We start from the raw sequence: 16,070 nt of genomic DNA on the forward strand, positions 1-16,070 counted from the left end.
GGAGGGCGCCAGGACCCGGCGAGCTAGCGCACCGCGGCACCCGCAAGTGCCGCTCCAGCCTGGGGTGGAAGCGGACGGGCGGAGGAGCAGTCCCCGGGCCCCGGGTTAAGACAACAATCCAATGTCCATCAATAGGGGACACCCTAAATACATTTTGATATTTCTACAAGGAAATGACGTATAGCCTCTTAAAAGAATGAGGTAGTTTAAAACTTATGGACAGAAACAAGTATCTTATAGCATTAAGAGGCAAAAGAAAAGTATAGAATAGTATGTATATCATGACTCCACTTGTGGGAAAGAAATAGGAGGGGGATATATATTATGTAAGTGCTTGAGTATGATCGGAAAGTTTCTTAAGAAAAAACAAGAAATTGTCTACAATGCTTACTTCTGGGAAGTAGGGAATGAGAAAAAGGTCAGAAGCTAGAGGAGAAAGAGATTTTTGTTTTTATATTATGCCCTTCTGGACTGAATTTCATTTTACCTACAGTAAATATTGATTTCTACATGGCTGAATTAAAAAATAGTATTAAAACGGAGCCTAAGCTCCTTTTATATAGTGGTTCCTAACAACCGACTAGTATGTGATGATCAGTGGTGAGATATGTTCCAAATAATTTATTCCTCGTAGTATTTAACTAAGAGAAGTTTATGAATGATTTACAATTTTTATAAATGGATAAAACCAACATCCATCTAATCCACCAGTGCAAAAGGGGAAAAGAGAGAGGGCATTTAAGAGTCAAGCAAAGAGAAAAAGAATTGATCTCCTAAAGACGGTTTCTAAGAGGTTCCACCCCAGAAAAATGGGTCCTTAGAAATGTAAGTAGCCTTCTCCTAAAATAAGCAAACTGTTTGTGGTCCCCAAATTGGGTTGGGAGTGTCCTGGAGAGTAGGCAAGATTTTTTTTCTTCGCCCTTTTAAATAAGTTTTTGCATATGTTTACTGTGCTAGTCGTATGTTATCCATAATTAAATACAACATATTTGGAATATGCTTGTTCAAAAACGTTCTACTGATAGGGTGTGCAAAAATATTTGGGAACTACCAGTGAGGTCAAACAAAGTTAATGCAGTGAAGAGGAAAGCATTAAATGGTCATTTCATCTATGGTCAAGGCATGAAAGTAAAAGTTGTGAAACTGTCAGTGTATAACAATGTTTGCAACTTTATAGATATTCTTTTCAACTTTTCCCTATATCTAATCCATGACCAAATCCTGCCACTTCCAACTTAACGTTTACTGGGTTTGACCATTCATAGTCATTCTGACCATGCAAATTTTAGTTACTTGTTTCTGGAAAGGCCTCCAAGGCTTTCTGTAAGGAGGTCTCCACTGCCATCTTGCAAAAAGAATTGTAAGGTTCTTTAAAAGCTCAAAAAGCTTCCAACTATCGCCAAAAGTGGAAGTACTTATCCAGCGATTTTAAATATCTGTTCTATACTTAAACTGTCCTTTCCCCACAGACCAAATGGAACTCTTTAAATAAATCAGACAAATATATTCCTCATTTGTCAAGGGACTCACCCTCCCCTTCGCACTCCCACACACTCCGTTTAAGCAGATAAATATTCTCCACAACACCAAATTCTTTTTTCTCCAGAACTTTCTTCAGGGTTCCCTTTCCTCTAACAGTCGGTCTACCTCTGATTCCTGAGATTTTAGTGCTGAAGGCATCGCAAAGATCATTCCTCTCTCCAAATCTCACCAGCAACTCATTAGCAGGATCGTTTAACGGGCCCCTTTATGCTTTTTATCTCCAGTGTTTCTGTGATCTCCGCCCTCAAGGGCTTTCATTCCTTTGGGTCCCGCTTCCCTTTCCGGACGGTAAGTTTGTTTAGAGCATGAGGTCAGGGGCCAGACAGGTTTTCTCCGACGTCAGCTACTGCGAACCCAGGGCGGCCTGAATAGGCCGCTCAGGGAACAAGGCCGAGCGGACAGGACTGACCTGAGAGCCCTTTCCGTCGCTCCGGCAGAAGAAACGTCCTGGGGAGGGAGCAGACCGCGCATCTGTGCCCCGAGGCCGCGCAGGGAGACCCCAAAGCCCTTCGAAAGGGTCAGCTGGCTTGTGAGCAACTAGAACTAGGCCTGGTAGGTGAAGGGAGGCGTGTGTAGGGCTGGATCCCGGACGGAATCAGGAAGAGGAGGGGTAGGGAGGGTACCCGAGTGTGGCCGCCCTGAGGAGGGGGTGACGGTTAAAAGACTCAAGGAAGGGAGGAGTTGAGGAGTATCCCTCACTCACCTGGAAGAGGCTGCGGCCGGAGGCGCCAGCTGCCCCCCTCCCAAATTTAAGCCACGTCAGCTCGGGAATCCCGTACGCGACACCTACCACCGCCGCGCCCCGTCAAGGGACTCAACCACTCGCAGTTGGGACGGAAATTGGGATTAGGACAAGAACCAATCAGAGATATTGGCAGAGCGTTACCAGGGAGACCAGGCACGCCTTGTTTGTAACTAACCCATCAACAATGCCGGAAACCAATCAACATTAGGAAATTCTCCGCTTCCTCAAAGAAAGAGCCAATGGTCTCTAAAGAATGGAGGGGAGGCGGAGTCAGACGTGAGCAAGCGTTCCGGAAGGAGATCTGCGCAAGAACCGGAAATGCCCGGAGGGCGGGCGTTCTGGGGTGGGTCAGGTGTTAACACTGTGGGTTGGGTGGGCAACTTGGCCCCTGTTCGTTTGCGGTGTTGATGGTGACTGACCCAGGCTACGGCTTAGGCTTTTGCGGAGCCCCGTACTGCGAATACCAGCTGTGACAGGATTGTTGAATGAGCTGTGAGAAGGGAGCGGGGATATGGGTTTTTGGTCTTAGAATCATAAAATAGTAAGAGCCGGAAAGTAGGTCGTCTAACATGATGTTTTCATTTTAGTGATGAAAAATGAGAACCGAATTAAAGTGAGTCACACAAAGACAAGTAGCGACTTACTGATCGAACTTGGATAAAACCTGGCGGCTTTATGAAAGAGAATCAGAGATATCTCTAAGGATGTGAATGAAAGAATAGTAAATACCGTTAGGAAAGTGCCTCTTGAAGTAGCGCTTGAACTGGGACTTCAGCAAAAAGAGATTTGAGGACCCAGGTCTGGAAGTGAGAAACTCCAATAATAGTCACCCAAATCATGCGTACTCTCCATAAGTTTCTAAGGAAAGGGGGGCGGGGGAAGCCAGCTCCCTTGATTTCAGGGAGTCTCTTGACAGCAAGACTGTTAGTTTGAATTTATTGCTAGCCCTCTCTATGCCTCCTCACCTTAATATTTACATACCTCTTTGAGTTTCAAACATCAGCTCACTAAAGCCTTTGCTGGCTCCAGCATGCTCTTTACCCTTTCTCTGCTTATTTTTACCCCGAGCACTTTGCTGTCTTTGTTTTCTCTCTCCTCTCTAAACTTTTACTTCCAAAAGGCAGGATTTTTGTCTATTTGATCTCAGCTATATCTCCAGGTCCAAGAATGGTATGCATTAGGGCACTCAGTGTCTTTTGAATCAATGAAATACATTATCATCAATTTACAGCGGACACAATAAGGCTTAAAAGGATTAAGTAATTTGCATAAATTCACTGAATGAGGGGCAGAACCAGGATGTGAAGTATCTATCAAATGACAAAGCTGCAGTACTTCATTAGTACATTATATTCTCATTTCCCTGACTCCCTACCTAGCAAAGCTTGAATCAGTGCAACCACCAGTCTTCAACCTTTTGGAGCACAGAATGCTGCAGGAGAAAATTTGACCTCAGGGTGATGGTTACTTCTACACCTTCAGTTTCCAACTTCAATCTTCCGCACACTCCCAAATCTTTATTGTGTTCTCAGCTCCCTCTCCCATTTCCCACAAGTTATTCAAAACTTTAACACCCCCCCTCACATTTCCAGCTGATGAACTTGCTTCTATCTCAGAGAAAATCGAAACCATCTGCTTGGAGTACTATTGATTTACTCCACTGCACAAACATTGTCTTTCTCTATAGTTTCTTCCTTCAACATTCAGCCTTAAAACATATCTTCTAGTTTTAACGTAATGAAATTTTCTTATGGGAGAAGGAATTAGAAAATTGTCTGTATAGTAGGTCTTCTTAGGGCCCTGCCCTTCATTTTTGGGTCAGCACAGACTGGGCATTAAGTGAGAATCCGAGTGAACTCTAGAGAAATGAAAGAATAATACTGGATGGAGGTTAAAGAGCTAAACTGAGATTTTATTTCAAAGGTCCCTGAAAGACTGGAAATAATTTGGAATGCAATTTAATGGAAACAGTTTAGGCCCTGAGAGGGTGATCAAAGTAAAACAAGGCAATTAGGAGCTGACCCATTGGATAAGTGGGTAAAGAGCAGTGGAGGCAGATGGAGTAGCATGTGCATGGACTTTTGAAGAACGACGTGAGTAGTATGAACAGGTAGACAGGGAGGAGTAGGTCATCAAGTGGTATGTGCTATTTTATGGTAAGGGGTTTGGATGTTATTATGAGCTCAAAAGCAGTTAGGGAATGCAGAAGTCTAATCACTCAGTTGTCCGTTAAAGAATGACCATTCCTCAATTAATGCAGTGGGGGGCAGGAAATGTCACATCCTCTCTAATTTATAATTGCCCAATTCCCTGTTGGCCTTCTTTGTTTCAGTCCTTTCCCCTTATTCTTTCTCACCGTCCTTTATGCCAAATGCAAAGGTATCCTAAGTCTGTTTCATATAGGTTTATTTATTAATATATTCTCCATACCTAACATAATCTTCAGCAAAGTACCTGTTCAATCAATAGGTGTTAACTGAACAAATGTTTAAATTTACAAGAATCTGATGTATAACCGTGCCAATAAATCTTAAAATCCGAGAAATAAAAATAATTTCTTGAGAAATAGAAACTTTAAGATAAATAAATATATAACAAAAATATATAATATCACACTTTTACATCATGCAGAAGAAATTGACAAAATTCAACAGTCATCCATGCAAACAAACAAACCCTGAGAAAACTAGGAATAGACGGGAATTGCCTGAATCTGATTAAAAAAAAATCTACAAAAAGCTCACAGCTAACATTTTTCTAACTGGTGAATATAAGATGTTTTCCCCCTAAGAATGGGAACGAAGCAAGGGCATCCTCTGTCACTATTCCTGGTCAACATTGTACTGGAATTCCTGTCTAATGTAAGCCAAGATAGACAGATTGGGAAGAAAGGAAGAAAACTTTTTGTTTGCAGAACATGATTTTATATGTAGAAAAATCCCTAGTAAACTAGGAAACAGAAAATAAAAAGCAACAACAACAACAACAACAACATAAAACCCACATCTGGAACTAATAAGCAATTATAGTAAGATTGTAAGATGAAAGGTTAAGGTATAAAAATCAATTATTTTTCTTACACAAGCAATGAACAATTTGAATTTGAAATAAAAAACACAATGCTATTTTTATTAGCACCAAAAGAAAGAAAGACCTAGGCACAAATCTAACAAACAGGATCTATATGAGACAAACCATAAAACTCTGATGAAAGAAATAAAACATCTAATTTAATAGAAATATTTTCCTGTTCATGAATAAGAACAGTTATTTTGTGAAAATCAAAAAATGAATTCTAAAGTTTATATGGAAAGGAAAACCTGGATTAACCAACAGACTAAAGAAGAAAGAAATTGGATGAGACGTTGGGAAGAAAAGAAGGAGGACAAAGTTGGAGGACTGATATTAGCTGCCTTCAAGACTTACTATAAAGCTATAGTAATTAAATCAGTGTGGTAATGGAGGAAGAACAGAATAGAGAGCCCCAAAGTAGACCCACACAAGTATAGCCAACTGAGATTTAAGGAAGGAGCAAAGGCAATTCAATGGAGAAATATCTTTTCAACAAATGGTGTTGGAACAATTAGACACCCATATGCAATACACACACACATATATGCATATATATATATATATGTATATATATATATGTATATACACACACAGACTTATACCTTTCACAAAAACTAATTCAAATGGATCACAGACCTAAATGTATAATGCAAAGCAATAAAAATTCTAGTACTAAGAGAAAATCTAGATGATTTTGGAGTTGGCAATGACTTTTGTTCAAGCTTATTTATTTATTTATTTTGAGAGAGAGCACATGCATGCTTGGGGGAGGGGCAGAGAGAGAGGGAGAGAGAATCCCAAGCAGTCTCCTCACTGTCTGTGCAAAGCCTGATGCAGGGCTCAATCCAATGAACTGTGAGATCATGACCTGAGCCAAAACCAAGAGTTAGACACTTAACTGACTGAGCCACCCAGATACCCCTGGCAATGACTTTTTAGATACAATACCAAAAGCATGGTCCATGGGAATGCGTGGTGTGTGTTTGTGTGTGTGTGTGTGTGTGTGTGTGTGTGTGTGTGTGTGTGTGTGTGTTGGTGGGGGGGCGGTTGATATAAGTTGGACTTGATTAAAGTGAAAAACTTCTGAAAGGCTCTGGTAAGAGAATGAAAAGGCAAACCACAGACTGGGAGAAATACTTGTAGAACATCTGATAAAAGACTGGTATCCAAAATATACAAAGAACTCCTAAAACCCAACAATTTAAAAAAATCCAATTAAAAAGTAAGCAAAAGATCTAAACTGACATCTCACCAAAGGAAATATACAGGTGGAAAATAAGCATATAAAAAGATGCTGAACATGATATGTCAGTAGGTAATTGCAAATTAAAATAATTCTGATCACCACACACTTATTAAAATGGCAAAAACTCAAAACACTGACAATATCAAATGCTGGCAAGGATATGGAACAGCAGAAACTCTCATTCACTGCTGGGAGGGATTCAAAATTGTACAGCCCCTTTGGAAGACAGTTTGGCTGTTTCTTACAAAGGAAAAACATTGATTTACCACACTATCCAGCAAACATGCACCTAGGTATTTACTCATATTGATGAAAACTTACATCTACAAAAAAACTTGCATTTAAGTGTTTATAGAAGCTTTATTTATCTTTCCAAAGCATAGAAATAATCAAGATGTCCTTCAATAAATGAATGGGTAAAGTGTGGTACATCCATACAATGGAATATCATTCAGAGATTAAAAGAAATGAGCTATCAAGCCACAAAAGACATGGAGGAAATGTAAATGTGTATTACTAAGTGAAAGAAGCCAATCTAAAAATGCTGTATACTGTATGAGCCAATAATATGACAATCTAAAAAAGGCAAAACTACAGAGATAGTAAAATGATCAGTTGTTGGCAGGGGTTTGGAGGGGCATGGAGGAATTAACAGGTAGAGCATAGGGGATTTTTTTAAAAATATAATTTATTGTCAACAACACCCCACGCTTATCCCACCAAGTGCCCTCCTCAATGCCCATCACCCCCTTTCCCCACTCCCCCGCTCCCCATCAACCCTCAGTTTGTTCTCAATGTTTAAGAGTCTCTCATGGTTTGCCTCCATCCCTCTCTGTAACTTTTTTTACCCCCTTTCCCTCCCCCATGGTCTTCTGTTAAGTTTCTTAAGATCCACATAGGAGTGAAAGCATATGATACCTGTCTTTCTCTGACTGACTTATTTCACTTAGCAAAATACCCTCCAGTTCCATCCACCTTGCTGCAAATGGCCAAATTTCATTCTTTCTAATTGCCAAGGAGTATTCCATTGTAAATATGAACCATATCTTCTTTATTCATTCATCAGTTGATGGACATTTACGCTCTTTCCATGTTTTGGCTATTGTTGAAAGTGCCACTATGAACATTGAGGTACATGTGCTCCTATGCATCAGCACACCTGTATCCCTTGGGTAAATTCTTAGTAGTACTATTGCTGGGCCATAGGGTAGTTTTATTTTTAATTTTTTGAGGAACCTTCACATTGTTTAGTTTGCATTCCCACCAACAGTGCAAGAGGGTTCGTGTGTCTCCATAGCCTTGCCAGCATCTATAGTCTCCTGTTCATTTTAGCCACTCTGACTGGTACTAGGTGGTATCTCAGACACAGGGGATTTTTTTAAGACAGTGAAACTATTCTGTATGATACTGTAATGATGGGTATGTAACATTCACTTGTCAAAACCCGTAGAACTATATAACATAAAGAGTGAATTTTAACGTAAACTGTGCACTAGTTAATGATGTATTAATATTGGTTCATCAGTTGGAACAAGGGTACCACAGTAATGCAAGATGTTAATAAAAGGAGAAACTGCTAGGTGATGAGATGATGGGGATGTGAGTAGATGAAACTGTAGAGCTGCTCAATGTTTTTCCATGAATCTAAAATTACTTTAAAAAAATAAAGAAGTATGTGTGTATGTACATATATTACCAAATTTGACTTTATTTTTAAAAAGTAGAAGGGCACCTGGGTGGCTCAGTCGGTTGAACGTCTGGCTTCGGCTCAGGTCATGATCTCGTGGTTCATGGGTTCCAGCCCCTCCCCTGCTCGCTCGCTCTCTCTCTCTCTCTCTCTCTCTCTCTCAAAAATAAATAAATAATAGTAATAATAATAAATTATTTTTTAAAAAGTAGAAAAACTGACAGGCCATTACCATAGAGAAAAAAATGAGTTGTTAATTTTTTCTTCACATAAGTATACTTTTCAGCCCATATGGTTTTTACAGGCACATGCTTTTGGGACTTTCAATGAACAGATATTTGCTACGCCAGATAATCCACACAGAGTATAGAAATGGATGCTTCCCAGCTATTTTTAGAAATAAGCATAATACATATAATGGAATATTACCCATAAAAAATGAGATCTTGCCATTTGTGACAACATGAATGGATCTAGAGGGTATCATGCTAAGTGAAAAAAGTCAAAGAAAGATAAGTACCATATGATTTCACTTGTAAGTGGAATCTATAAGACAAAATAAATGAATAAAGAAACAAAAACCAGAAAAAGACCCACAAGTCCAGAGAATAAACTGATGGTTGCCAGAGGAGAGGGGATGGGAAGAGATGGAAAAACGGATGAAGGGGACTGGGAGGCACAGGCTTCCAATTATGGAATGAATTAGCCACAGGAATAAAAGTCTCGGAATAGGGAATATAGTCAATGATACTGTAAATGAGCTGTATGGTGACTACACTTGTGATGAGCATAGAATAACATATAGAGAAGTTGAATCACTATACTGTACACCTGAAACTAATGTAACATTCTGTGTCAACTATACTTCAATTTAAAAAAATAGCATAATCCAGTTAACTAAGGCTTTAAAAAAGTCTCTAAAGTCTGTTATTACAACTTCTCTTTCTCCATATTTATTCTAGCTGAAGCTACTATTTACAAAAGTAGAAGTACTATATGACAAGCTATTTACAAGGGAGCTTCATGGGGCCTTTGAAGAGAAACAGGGTCAAAGCCAGTGTGAGCAATCAAGTAGTAGTCCTATAGCAAGGCCACTGGAACTAATAGCCCAGTTAGAGTCACAGAGCCAAGGCAGCCCTTCCAGAGTCCAACATGAGCTGGTGTTCAGAACACATCTCTTTCAGTCTCTCCAAGAGCTTCTTTCTGGTTGAGGTCAGTTAGTAAGAGAACATTGCTGAGTACCAACTGCAGCTGTTTGGGGCGGAGGCACTCAGCAGCCTGCATCAACAGCTGAAACAGCTCCTTGCCGACGTGCAGACCTCTCACATACCCAGTCTCTGTGAGTTATATTTAAATACATTCAGCAAATAAAATTCTCATTTAATCAGGATGTGCTAGGGGTGAAGTAAAGTCTAAATTATGAGATTTGAATTTTGTATGAAAATATGTGTTCTCCACACAGCACTTATTGGTTACATTATCCTGCATTAGCAAAAATTCCAGAAGGATCCAGAATGTATCACACACCCATACTCAAAACCTAAGGAAATACAATTCCTCTGAATTTCCTGGCACTCACAGATAATGAGTCATGGGTGTCTCCTCCGGGAAATACAGATATATCTGCTCATACTTCAGTGTCCATTTTTTTAGTAAGGCCAGCCTGCCTGCAGACTAAATCTGCACAGTTGGGAACTGGTGTCCCACCTATGGTGAGGACAGAAGGACTGCTCCTCTGTGAATTGTTGGCCTCTGTTCTGGTATCCCAAGGAGGCAAATACAACATGGGGTAGGTTTCAAACCATTTGTCTTCATAACACTGTTGGTAGTCATTCTTCACACAAATTGGTTCCTAGCAACAGATGCCAAAGATGGCTCTCTTTGGGAATGAAGACTTTTGTTCTCCAGACTTTTCTTCTGGGAATGTTAGCACTCCTGATTAGGCACTAGACCCTGGGGAGACTGAGCTGGCTTTAGGAAAACTGAGACCAGATCCTATGGCTTTTGTTTTCCCCTTTTGTACTCCTTAAAACTTGGAATGTACAGCAGCCCTTATTTTATATTTTCTTGCCTAGATCCAGGCTCTGGATTCCACAGGCCTTTGCATATCATCTACCTTTGAGGATTGTAAATTTGAGATTTGGGGATCTACTCTTTCTGTGAAGCTGCAGTACCCCCTTGTTTCTGCTGGATGAACTCTGGGATGGGGAGAAAGGATGACAGATTGGGTCTTGGAAGGACTTTAAGTGTGGAATGAGTGGACATTCTGCTTTCAATCTTCTCCAAGACATCAGAGATGCCTGAGAGATGCAGAAGCTTGCCAGTTTCTTTTCCTACCTTGATGTTAAGGCCCCAATGCCTATCTTTCAGTTCTACCTAAGTATCTTCAACCATAACCAGTTTGCCCAAAGGTGGGCAGAAACAAGCAGGAACCTTGGCACATGAAGGAGCCTCAAAGCTAAAGAGGCTAGGCATCCTTACCCAGGAGATGGCTAAGGTTGTCTCCCAACCATACTCTGGCTACAGGCTGCTCTTTGGACAGCTGAAGGAGTAATCACTGTTAAAACTCCTATTGTATCTGCAGGGGCCAGAGATACTAGAGCCATTTGACTTAAAGCCCTGAGTAGGCCAGGCTCCAGGAGGATTGATTGAGGCCTCTTTTAACTTTAAGAGTCTTCCCCACAGAATCAGCAGGCTCTGGGTGCTTCATGGAACATGTGGTGCCAGGCAGAAAAACTTTGGAATTCATGGTAGTCAAAGGGTGGGGAATGGCTCAGACAATTGAGCTTGTTCTTCACAGGGGAGTAAGTGATGGTATTTTGCAGGGGAGAAGCAGCATTCATGCCATGGAACCCAGATGCAATTTCTATATGAATCATTATTGACAAGCATTTACAAATATATGAGGAAGTCATATGGGGGGTAAATAGTGACTTTCTTATCCTGAGGCACCCAAAGCCATGGGCATGAAGAATCTGAAATCAAAGTGGAGAAAATTCCAAGGAGGTTTAACCACAAAGCTCTTACTTCAAGCACTGATACAATGAATATTTACTAAGTACAGACTATCAGTGCCAGACATTGATGTGGCTTACTTTTTTTTTAAGTTTATTTATTTGTTTTGGTGGGGACGGGGCAGAAAGAGAGAGAGAGGGAGAGAAAGAATCCCAAGCAGGCTCCATGCTGTCAGCACAGAGCCTGACGTGGGGCTGGAAATCACGAATTGTGAGATCATGATCTAAGCCAAAATCAAGTGTTGGTCACTTAACAGACTGAGCCATCCAGGTTCCCCTGGTGTGGCTTATTTTGTTTAAATCTAGGATCTAAGAATAAGTTCTAGGCCTCTAAACAAGCTTTGTTATGTGGACTTCTCCAGCCCTTAATGTGAAGAATTTTCTTATCATGTATTTTAAGGGATATGGTAGCAGCCTCTTTTCGAGACCTTCTAAATACTATAAAATTTCCTCAGGATACAGCTATATTTAATGAATTAATATGTCAGCACAAAGAGGCCACTAGAACTCAAGTTACATATCAAACTGACATCTCTGAGATGTTTCCTAGGTACTTTCAAGCATTCTTGTCACTAACGCCTACCCTCACCAATATTCCTAACCAAAAGCATCACTAAGATTAATAAAGTCGCCCTACCACTGCTGCTATAACTAATAAATGTGAAGATTTGCAAATAGAGCACATAATGAGAAAGTTTATGGACTTCCTAATTATCTCTAAATTGTTGTGTCTTACTCAATAAATTCTCCTTTATTTTATCAGAATATTTTTAACAACTTGGAGATTTTTTTCCATTCACTTCTTTGCAGTACTAAGCACACTGTTTAGGAAGGTGTATTCAATCTGGAACCAAAACCAAGTTATTAAGAACTTTTGTATAAACAGCAATTAACAGGCTCTCCTCTGATCCCTGAAGGAAATGCAGTCCCAGCCTCTATCTCCTGCCTTATTTCTTAGTCCTCAGGACTACCAACTTTCTCATTCACTTTCCTTATCTACATTTTAATTAGGCTGACAGGCACAAGAACTACAGACTGATTAATATGAATGAAGGATTTGACTCCATAATTTATAGACTCAGTAACAAGACACCTTACAGGACTCCTGTAGGGATGCAGGTGTTTAGCCTCTGTTCCCCAGGAGACTGCTCCATTAAGATAATGACTTCCTTCTTGTGCCTGTGTAGTGCAGAGAGTTGCATATTCTAGAGAGTTTGCCCCAACTCTCTCGTCTTCTCTGTGTCATATGGGGATTCTATGAAACTAACTTATTCATTCCATATTTATACTTTAATTTCATTTATTTTTATTAATTTCTCTATTCTGCTTATTATTTAGTCTTGAGAATGTATCACATGAAAATCCAGAGCACTTAAAATTGCATGGATTTCCTAATGGCAGGGCAAGCCCATGTGTGATAAATAAATCTATACTCAACAAATTATTACTGAGTGCCTCCTTCATAATAAATTGTTTAAATAGATGGTATTTTTTCATTCCCTCTACCTAGAAACCTCACTGTCTATTCCAACTGGTCAGTTTATTCTTTTTTTCACTTCAAGAGGCTTCTTCTGGTCATCTCCCAGACTGTTAGCTACTCTCATATACACATCATTCTCTGAAAAATAATCATCTTCACACCTTAATTTATTTATTTGCTTTAATGTTATCTCTATGTAAGTTCCATTACCAGGGACTGTATCTGTCTTTTGCATCTAACACAGTCTCTTTAGGTATTTGCTTATAGGTATTCAATAAACAAATAGCTATATCTTAGGGTTAACCAGCTGATGTAATAGACGCTTTGCCAAATGCTGAGAACTCTGTTGACAGTTAACTAATTGACCACCTTGAAGTGCATAATGCAGAGTGGAGAGTCAAAAAAAAAGATATGGGGCACCATCCCAGCTCTCAAGGGGGATGAGATTTTCCATAAAGTGGATGGGCCATTTTCATGCATAATTGCTTTAGAATGTTCTGGTTTTTAATGTCTGGCTTCCAAAAAGGGAAAAAGAAAAAATGTTGGGAGGGTAAAAAGGAGCACCATCCCTTTAAATTTCTTTCATCTGGAAGGGAAGGGCTTATAACAATGGGGGTAGATGCAATAACAATGGCCACTCTGTTCTTTGTCTGCATCTCTGTAATTGGAAGCTGCAATCACTGATCAAAGCACAGATATCCAGTATTGGGAGGACAGGGTCCATTTTGGCCACTCTGGCTCTGGCAAATTGTATGCTCCAGAAAAGTGGAAAGCTACCTTCCAGGGTGCTGAGGGAGGGAACAAAGGTGGACTGCTATTGTGCTTAGCACTGAAATTGACTAAAATTAACTACAATTGACTTGCCAAACCCGCTATAAGTTGCAAGCCTTCCATGTATTCTGTCTGGAGTTCCAAAATAGTTACATTACATATATTCTGCCAGGGCAATTGTTGTCTAGGTGAGGGGACAGATTCCTGGGCCTTACTACTCCACCATCTTAGAATCCTGTATATACAATTTATTCTTAAAGAATAGCTAGTTCATAATATTCCTGAAAAATTTAACAATCAGCTTTAGGAAAAACAATAAGAGAAAGCTCCAGCAAACTACTTCCCTTGATGTTTACCATATTAGAATTAAAACATCAATATTAAAAATACTATTTAATGATGCATTAAAAAGTAATAATAATAAATATTACATGTTAATATAAAAACATTTTTATGAAAGTAAGTATATTTTTCCAACAAAAGTTTTGAAGAAAAGAGAGGTATGTTATTAAATCTTTGTGAAACTCTTTAATATCTGGCTTAAGACAAATTCTCATGTCTGCTTCTGTATTCAATCTGTTAGGATGTTGCTTTGCTCAAAGTATTTGAAGAAAATACAGCCTTACACAGACAGGTAATTAAAATAGAATAACATTTAAAAGCCTTTTCGAAAAAAAAAAATTAAAAAAAAAAAAGGGCCCCTGGGTGGCTCAGTCGGTTAAGCGTCTGACTTCGGCTCAGGTCATGATCTCACGATTTGTGCTTTCCAGCCCCGCGTCAGGCTCTGTGCTGACTGCTAACTCAGAGCCTGGAGCCTGTCTTCAGAGCCTGGAGCCTGTCTTCGGATCCTGTGACTCCTTCTCTCTCTGACCCTCCCCTGCTCACACTGTCTCTGTCTCTCTCTCTCTCAAAATTAAAAAAAAAAATTAAACGCCTTTTCGGAAAATTGTGGATATTCTTTCTATGCCCAAATTCACCAAGTAGTAGTTTCTCTGCTCTGACTCCAAATTAGAATTACTCAAAGAGCTTTTAAAATATACTGATGGTTGGTACCCTCCCTAGGGTAATTAAATTGAATGTGGGCCACAACAGCTAAAAATATCTATCTATCTATCTATCTATCTATCTATCTATCTATCTATTATTTTGGGAGCAAGAGAGTGCACCAGAGGGGTAGAGAAGGAGGGAAAGGAAATCCCAAGCAGGTTCCACACTGTGAGTATGGAGCCCAATGCAGAGCTCACACACTCATGAGGCATGAGATCATGACCTGAGGAAAATCAAGAGTTGGATGCTTAACCAACTGAGCCACTCAGGCACCCCAACAGTTGAAGTTTTAAAAGCAGCCTAGGTGAGCACTTCTTAAAATTTAATGTAAATACAAATTACCTAAGGATTTCATTCAAATGCAGATTCTGATTTAGTAGATCTGGAGTAGCATCTGAAATTTTGTCTTCTGACAGCTCCAAGATGCTGCCAGTGCTGTTGGCCCATGGACCATAGTTTTGCTAGCAAGACTCTGGTGATTCTTACGGGCAACAGGGCTAAGAACCCAGGCAAAGAAAGGCTCGCTAAGCATTAATTATTGATTGATTAAGGTTTCTAAACAATGAAGAAAACAAAACTAGAGACTGAAAAGGGAAAAAAGCTCTGACAGCAACCTGGAACTGTCCTTATTGCTGGAGAGTGAGGAGTAGAGTCTATTTTGTAATTAACAATGAGTTAGTCAGTAAAAGCAGTGTTTTTCCAAATATTTTATGTAAAAACGTGGAATCTCTCTCTACAACACTGGAGTGGAAGTTTAGCTATGACATATGTGGGCCCATATGCTGCATGAGGGCAGCACCAGACTTGAGTTCATGGACCAAATCGAATATAAGTCTATTTTAAAGGATATAAACAGAATACTGGATTGAGTTAACCCAAGTTTAACATTCCAAATCTGAGAATACAGCTTTTTGTCAAATTCAGAACTAGTTAAACAGAAAAGTATCATGAAACTTTTCAACCATTGAATTCTTTGAGTAAATTCTGATCAAACCCTTGATAGATCAACAGATTTTCCCCCAATCTAAGTTACTGTTTCTCTACCAAACCCCCATTCCCCCATTCTTAGCTCCCAATTATTGAATCCTTTTACTTATCAAGCTTGCCTTCTCCTCTCTCTGAATCTTAAACACCTTAAAAAATTTTTTTTAATGTTTATGTTTAAGAAAGAGAGAGAGAGAGAGAGAGAGAGAGAGAGAGCGAGCGAGCAGTGGGGGAGGGGCAGAGAGAGAGGGAGACCAAGAATCTGAGGCAACCTCTAGGCTCTGAGCTATCAGTACAAAGTCAAACTCGGGCCTTGAACTCACAAACCGAACCATGAGATCATGACCTGAGCCAACTAAGCCAAACAGGCACCCCCTAAGCACTTCTTTTATACTGTTATCATGCTGTGTCATCATTTTCTTATCTCTTTCTCTCTCCAGACAAGAACTCTTGAGAGAACTTTGTTTCTTTGAATCCCCAGC

At 39.8% G+C, this 16,070-nt stretch overlaps 1 protein-coding gene across 3 annotated transcripts in view; it reads right to left on the reverse strand.

The window, feature by feature from the left end:
* Positions 1-2,355, reverse strand: part of GOLGB1 (golgin B1) — a 37,645-nt gene extending 35,290 nt beyond the window's left edge. For all 3 annotated transcript variants that reach the window (XM_029939411.1, XM_029939409.1, XM_029939410.1), the window contains exon 1: positions 2,246-2,355. The gene's annotated coding sequence lies outside the window, so the exon portion shown is untranslated. The remainder of the gene's footprint in view (positions 1-2,245) is intronic.
* Positions 2,356-16,070: the final 13,715 nt, after the last annotated feature.

The sequence above is a fragment of the Suricata suricatta genome, chromosome 5 (genome assembly GCF_006229205.1).
Source record: "Suricata suricatta isolate VVHF042 chromosome 5, meerkat_22Aug2017_6uvM2_HiC, whole genome shotgun sequence".
NCBI lineage: Eukaryota > Metazoa > Chordata > Mammalia > Carnivora > Herpestidae > Suricata > Suricata suricatta.